Source organism: Nerophis lumbriciformis, linkage group LG20 (genome assembly GCF_033978685.3).
Source record: "Nerophis lumbriciformis linkage group LG20, RoL_Nlum_v2.1, whole genome shotgun sequence".
NCBI lineage: Eukaryota > Metazoa > Chordata > Actinopteri > Syngnathiformes > Syngnathidae > Nerophis > Nerophis lumbriciformis.
The window spans coordinates 1,012,501-1,021,685 of NC_084567.2; positions in this window are offsets into that span (position 1 = coordinate 1,012,501).

The window sequence follows — 9,185 nt, forward strand, 5'->3', positions numbered from 1 at the left end:
ATATAAATATAATATAAACTAAATAAACCATGTAATATTGTGTTCCTACTAAACTAAATATAATTATAATCCAAACCAAAGAAATCATGTATATTTGTGTTCCTAATAAACTAAATATAATATAAATTAAATAAATCATGAAATATTGTTTTCTAATAAACTAAATACAAATATAATATAAACTAAATAAATCACGTAATATTGTGTTCTAATAAACTAAATATAAATATATTATAAATCAAATAAATCATGAAATATTGTTTTCTAATAAACTAAATACAAATATAATATAAACTAAATAAATCATGTAATATTGTGTTCTAATAAACTAAATATAAATATAATATAAATTAAATAAATCGTGTTCCAAATAAACTGAATATAAATATAATATAAATTAAATAAATCATGAAATATTGTTTTCTAATAAACTAAATATAAATATAATGTAAATTCAATAAATCATGAAATATTGTTTTCTAATAAACTAAATATAAATATAATATAAACTAAATAAATAATGTAATATTGTGTTCTAATAAACTAAATATAAATATAATACAAACTAAATAAATAATTTATAATTGTGTTCTAATAAACTAAATATAAATATAATATAAACTGAATAAATCATGTAATATTGTGTTTCTAATAAACTAAATATAATATAAACTAAATAAATAATGTATAATTGTGTTCTAAAAAACTAAATATAAATATAATATAAATTAAATAAATTGTATTCCTAATAAACTAAATATAAATATAATATAAATTAAATAAATCATGGAATATTGGTTTCTAATAAACTAAATATAAATCTTATATAAACTAAATAAATCACGTAATATTGTGTTCTGATAAACTAAATATAAATATAATATACACTAAATAGATCATTTATGATTGTGTTCTAATAAACTAAATATAAATATCCATCCATCCATCCATCTTCTTCCGCTTATCCGAGGTCGGGTCGCGGGGGCAGCAGCCTAAGCAGGGAAGCCCAGACTTCCCTCTCCCCAGCCACTTCGTCCAGCTCTTCCCGGGAGATCCCGAGGCGTTCCCAGACCAGCCGGGAGACATAGTCTTTCCAACATGTCCTGGGTCTTCCACGTGGCCTCCTACCGGTCGGACTTGCCCTAAACACCTCCCTCGGGAGGCGTTCGGGTGGCATCCTGACCAGATGCCCGAACCACCTCATCTGGCTCCTCTCCATGTGGAGGAGCAGCGGCTTTACTTTGAGCTCCCCCCGGATGACAGAGCTTCTCACCCTATCTCTGAGAGAGAGACCCGCAATATAAATATAATATAAACAAAAAATTTATTTATAATTGTGTTTCTAATAAACTAAATATATATATAATATAAACTAAATATATCACGTAAAATTGTGTTCTAATAAACTAAATAAGTAGTTTATAAATGTGTTTTAATAAACAAAATATAAATATAATATTAACTAAATAAATGATGTAATATTATTTTCTAAAACAGTAAATATAAATATAATATCCATCCATCCATCCATTTTCTACGGCTTATTCCCTTCGGGGTCGCGGGGGGCGCTGGAGCCTATCTCAGCTACAATCGGGCGGAAGGCGGGGTACACCCTGGACAAGTCGCCACCTCATCACAGGGCCAACACAGATAGACAGACAACATAAAGTAAATAAATCATGCATAATTGTGTTCATACTAAACTAAATATAAATATAATATAAACTAAATAAATCATGTAATATTGTTTTCTAAAAAACTAAATATAAATGTAATATAAACTAAATAAATCATGTATAATTGTGTTCCTACTAAACTAAATATAAATATAATATAAACTAAATAAAGCATGTATAATTGTGTTCTAATAAAGTAGATATAAATATAAATCATGTAATATTGTGTTCTAATAAAGTAAATATAAATATAATATAAACTAAATAAGTCATGTAATATTGTGTTCTAATAAACTAAATACAAATATAAACTAAATAAATCATGTAATATTGTGTTCTAATAAAGTAAATATAAATATAATATAAACTAAATAAGTCATGTAATATTGTGTTCTAAAAAACTAAATACAAATATAAACTAAATAAATCATGTACAATTGTGTTCTAATATACTAAATATAAATATAATATAAACTAAATAAATCGCGGTCCTAATAAACTAAATATAAATATAATATAAACTAAATAAATTATGTAATATTGTGTTTCTAATAAACTAAATATAAATATAATATAAACTAAATAAAGCATGTATAATTGTGTTCTAATAAAGTAAATATAAATATAAATCATGTAATATTGTGTTCTAATAAAGTAAATATAAATATGATATAAACTAAATAAGTCATGTAATATTGTGTTCTAAAAAACTAAATACAAATATAAACTAAATAAATCATGTACAATTGTGTTCTAATATACTAAATATAAATATAATATAAACTAAATAAATCGCGTTCCTAATAAACTAAATATAAATATAATATAAACTAAATAAATCATGTAATATTGTGTTTCTAATAAACTAAATATAAATATAATATAAACTAAATAAAGCATGTATAATTGTGTTCTAATAAAGTAAATATAAATATAAATCATGTAATATTGTGTTCTAATAAAGTAAATATAAATATAATATAAACTAAATAAGTCATGTAATATTGTGTTCTAATAAACTAAACACAAATATAAACTAAATAAATCATGTACAATTGTGTTCTAATAAACTAAATATAAATATAATATAAACTAAATAAATCGCGTTCCTAATAAACTAAATATAAATATAATATAAACTAAATAAATCATGTAATACTGTGTTTCTAATAAACTAAATATAAATATAATATAAACTAAATAAAGCATGTATAATTGTGTTCTAATAAAGTAAATATAAATATAAATCATGTAATATTGTGTTCTAATAAAGTAAATATAAATATAATATAAACTAAATAAGTCATGTAATATTGTGTTCTAATAAACTAAACACAAATATAAACTAAATAAATCATGTACAATTGTGTTCTAATAAACTAAATATAAATATAATATAAACTAAATAAATCGCGTTCCTAATAAACTAAATATAAATATAATATAAACTAAATAAATCATGTAATACTGTGTTTCTAATAAACTAAATATAAATATAATATAAACTAAATAAAGCATGTATAATTGTGTTCTAATAAAGTAAATATAAATATAAATCATGTAATATTGTGTTCTAATAAAGTAAATATAAATATAATATAAACTAAATAAGTCATGTAATATTGTGTTCTAATAAACTAAACACAAATATAAACTAAATAAATCATGTACAATTGTGTTCTAATAAACTAAATATAAATATAATATAAACTAAATAAATCGCGTTCCTAATAAACTAAATATAAATATAATATAAACTAAATAAATCATGTAATACTGTGTTTCTAATAAACTAAATATAAATATAATATAAACTAAATAAAGCATGTATAATTGTGTTCTAATAAAGTAAATATAAATATAAATCATGTAATATTGTGTTCTAATAAAGTAAATATAAATATAATATAAACTAAATAAGTCATGTAATATTGTGTTCTAATAAACTAAATACAAATATAAACTAAATAAATCATAATAATAATAATAATAATAATAACTGGGATTTATATAGCGCTTTTCTAAGTACCCAAAGTCGCTTTACATGTAGAACCCATCAATCATTCACACCTCAATCATGTACAATTGTGTTCTAATAAACTAAATATAAATATAATATAAACTAAATAAATCGTGTTCCTAATCAACTAAATATAAATATAATATAAACTAAATAAATCGTGTTCCTAATAAACTAAATATAAATATAATATAAACTAAATAAATCGTGTTCCTAATAAACTAAATATAAATATAATATAAACTAAATAAATCGTGTTCCTACTAAACTAAATATAAATATAATATAAACTAAATAAATCGTGTTCCTAATAAACTAAATATAAATATAATATAAACTAAATAAATCCTGTAATATTGTTTTCTAATAAACTAAATATAAATAGAATATAAACTAAATAAATCATGTAATTTTGTGTTCTAATAAACTAAACATAAATATAATATAAACTAAATAAATCGTGTTCCTACTAAACTAAATATAAATATAATATAAACTAAATAAATCGTGTTCCTAATAAACTAAATATAAATATAATATAAACTAAATAAATCGTGTTCCTAATAAACTAAATATAAATATAATATAAACTAAATAAATCGTGTTCCTACTAAACTAAATATAAATATAATATAAACTAAATAAATCGTGTTCCTAATAAACTAAATATAAATATAATATAAACTAAATAAATCCTGTAATATTGTTTTCTAATAAACTAAATATAAATAGAATATAAACTAAATAAATCATGTAATTTTGTGTTCTAATAAACTAAACATAAATATAATATAAACTAAATAAATCGTGTTCCTACTAAACTAAATATAAATATAATATAAACTAAATAAATCGTGTTCCTAATAAACTAAATATAAATATAATATAAACTAAATAAATCGTGTTCCTACTAAACTAAATATAAATATAATATAAACTAAATAAATCGTGTTCCTAATAAACTAAATATAAATATAATATAAACTAAATAAATCATGTAATATTGTTTTCTAATAAACTAAATATAAATAGAATATAAACTAAATAAATCATGTAATTTTGTGTTCTAATAAACTAAACATAAATATAATATAAACTAAATAAATCGTGTTCCTACTAAACTAAATATAAATATAATATAAACTAAATAAATCGTGTTCCTAATAAACTAAATATAAATATAATATAAACTAAATAAATCGTGTTCCTACTAAACTAAATATAAATATAATATAAACTAAATAAATCGTGTTCCTAATAAACTAAATATAAATATAATATAAACTAAATAAATCATGTAATATTGTTTTCTAATAAACTAAATATAAATAGAATATAAACTAAATAAATCATGTAATTTTGTGTTCTAATAAACTAAACATAAATATAATATAAACTAAATAAATCGTGTTCCTACTAAACTAAATATAAATATAATATAAACTAAATAAATCGTGTTCCTAATAAACTAAATATAAATATAATATAAACTAAATAAATCGTGTTCCTACTAAACTAAATATAAATATAATATAAACTAAATAAATCGTGTTCCTAATAAACTAAATATAAATATAATATAAACTAAATAAATCATGTAATATTGTTTTCTAATAAACTAAATATAAATAGAATATAAACTAAATAAATCATGTAATTTTGTGTTCTAATAAACTAAACATAAATATAATATAAACTAAATAAATCGTGTTCCTACTAAACTAAATATAAATATAATATAAACTAAATAAATCGTGTTCCTAATAAACTAAATATAAATATAATATAAACTAAATAAATCGTGTTCCTACTAAACTAAATATAAATATAATATAAACTAAATAAATCGTGTTCCTAATAAACTAAATATAAATATAATATAAACTAAATAAATCATGTAATATTGTTTTCTAATAAACTAAATATAAATAGAATATAAACTAAATAAATCATGTAATTTTGTGTTCTAATAAACTAAACATAAATATAATATAAACTAAATAGATCATGTAATATCGTGCCAGCAACCTGAGGGTTCCTGGTTCGATCCCCCAGCTTCCACCAACCTAGTCACGTACGTTGTGTCCTTGAGCAAGACACTTCACCCTTGAATGTGTGTGTGAATGTGTGTGTGAACGTGTGTGTGAATGTGTGTGTGAATGTGTGTGTGAATGGGTGAATGTGGAAATAGTGTCAAAGCGCTTCGAGTACCTTGAAGGTAGAAAAGTTAGAACCCATTTACCATTATTTCCATATATCGTGTTCATAATAAACTAAATATAATATAAACTAAATAAATCATGTAATATTGTGTTCTAATGAACTAATATTACATAACATAATATATAATATAGACAATAAGAACATCAAATCGGTGACGTCATAAAGATGATGATGATGATGAAGAAGAGGAGGGGGTTTGATTGACAGGGCGGGAAAGCAGATGAGGAATTGTCTCGATCTTGCTAAACATTGACAACTTATCAACTGGGATGGATTCAATTATTGATTATAAAAGTATATTGACCAAGTCTTTTCCCGCCAAACATGACACACACATTCTTGTATTTGATACCTTCTTGAGACCTCCGAAAAATGTGTTATAATATAATAAAAGTTGTAATTTTACTCAACACAAGTCAAAATGTTACAAGAAAAATTGTGCAATATTATGATAAAAGTTGAATTTGACTCAATAACAGTTGCAATTTTACAACAAAAGCTTAAAATGTTGGCAATTTTATGAAGAGTCGTCGTTTTACTCGACAAAAGTCACAATTTTACTCCACAAATGTTACAAGAAATACCAAAAAATGTGCAATATTGTGATACAAGTCATAATTGTATATGACAAGTGTCACCATTTTGCATTAAAAAGTGGTAATTTGACATAAAAAAGTAATAATTTTACAGGAAAAAGTCATCATTTTACGAGAAAACATTGCAATATTACAGAAAGAGAAAGAGGAAGAATATGAGAATTTTTTCCCAATTTTATAAGAAAAAAGTCGTGACAAAAAGACTGCTTTTAGTTCATTTGATTTACTTTTGGTTTGTGATTGTTTTCTAAATGGTGTTTGACCTGCTGCCCTCAGGGAGGTGCTACATGCTCGTCAGGTCTGAGACACAAAGACTCAACAACAGTTTTTCCCTAAAACCATAACCACGCTGACCTCTCAGAGGCCCTGACTTTATGGTTTAGCACTTCTCTGTGTGCAATGTTTACTTTCCACCCGCAGTCTGAATGCTGCTGTATTTAATAAACAACACATTCACAACATTAGGACTGTGCACCTTACCTACTTTTGCACTATTTTTATTTTCTTTCCTTCCTATGTTTTGCACATTTGTAGATTGTCACACTGATACTGGACTTGCCTTTAATCTCATTCTACATATGAATGAGATATAGCGGTATAGCTCGGTTGGTAGAGCGGCCGTGCCAGCAACTTGAGGGTTGCAGGTTTGATCCCCGCTTCCGCCATCCTAGTTATTGCCGTTGTGTCCTTGGGCAAGACACTTTACCCACCTGCTCCCAGTGCCACCCACACTGCTTTAAATGTCACTTAGATATTGGGTTTCACTATGTAAAGTGCTTTGAGTCACTAGAGAAAGGTGCTATATAAATGTAATTCACTTCACTTCACTTCACTACCTGTGTATAGTGACAATAAAAGCTTTTAATCTCATTCTACCTGTGTATAGTGACAATAAAAGCTTTTAATCTCATTCTACCTGTGTATAGTGACAATAAAAGGCATTCTATTATTTCTATCTACATATTTATTTCATTCATTTTGGCCAAAGGGGGAGCACTTCACATTTTTACACACACTTGTTATTTCATATGTTGACCAGAGGGGGAACACGTCACTTTTTTTTTTTTACACACTTGTTATTTCATATGTTGACGAGAGGGGGAGCACTTCACATTTTTTTACACGATTGTTATTTCATATGTTGACCAGAGGGGGAGCACTTCACATTTTTACACCATCCATCCATCCATTTTCTACCGCTTATTCCCTTTGGGGTCGCAGGGGGCGCTGGAGCCTATCTCAGCTACAATCGGGCGGAAGGCGGGGTACACCCTGGACAAGTCGCCACCTCATCACAGGGCCAACACAGATAGACAGACAACATTCACACTCACATCCACACACTAGGGCCAATTTAGTGTTGCCAATCAACTTATCCCCAGGTGCATGTCTTTGGAGGTGGGAGGAAGCCGGAGTAGAACCCACGCAGTCACGGGGAGGACATGCAAACTCCACACAGAAAGATCCCGAGCCCGGGATTGAACCCAAGACTACTCAGGACCTTCGTATTGTGAGGCAGATGCACTAACCCCTCTGCCACCGTGAAGCCCCATTTTTACACACACTTGTTATTTCATATGTTGTCCAGAGGGGGAACACTTCACATTTTTTTACACACACTTGTTATTTCATATGTTGACCAGAGGGGGAGCACTTCACATTTTTTTACACACACTTGTAATTTCATATGTTGACCAGAGGGGGAGCACTTCACTTTTTTTTTTTTTACACACACACTTGTTATTTCATATGTTGACCAGAGGGGGAACACGTCACTTTTTTTTTACACACTTGTTATTTCATATGTTGACCAGAGGGGGAGCACTTCACTTTTTTTTTTACACACTTGTTATTTCATATGTTGACTAGAGGGGGAACACGTCACATTTTTTTTTACACACTTGTTATTTCATATGTTGACCAGAGGGGGAGCACTTCACCTTTTTTTTACACACTTGTTATTTCATATGTTGACCAGAGGGGGAGCACTTCACATTTTATTTACACACTTGTTATTTCATATGTTGACCAGAGGGGGAACACTTCACTTCTTTTTTTTTACACACTTGTTATTTCATATGTTGACCAGAGGGGGAGCACTTCACCTTTTTTTTTACACATTTGTTATTTCATATGTTGACCAGAGGGGGAGCACTTCACATTTTTACACACACTTGTTATTTCATATGTTGACCAGAGGGGGAACACTTCACATTTTTTTTACACACTTGTTATTTTATATGTTGACCAGAGGGGGAACACTTCACTTTTTTTTTTACACACTTGTTATTTCATATGTTGACCAGAGGGGGAACACTTCACATTTTTTTTACACACTTGTTATTTCATATGTTGACCAGAGGGGGAACACTTCACATTTTTTTTTACACACTTGTTATTTCATATGTTGACCAGAGGGGGAACACTTCACTTTTTTTTCACACACTTGTTATTTCATATGTTGACCAGAGGGGGAACACGTCACTTTTTTTTTTACACGATTGTTATTTCATATGTTGACGAGAGGGGGAGCACTTCACATTTTTTTACACGATTGTTATTTCATATGTTGACCAGAGGAGGAGCACTTCACATTTTTTTTTTTACACACACTTGTTATTTCATATGTCGACCAGAGGGGGAACACTTCACATTTTTTATGTCATCACT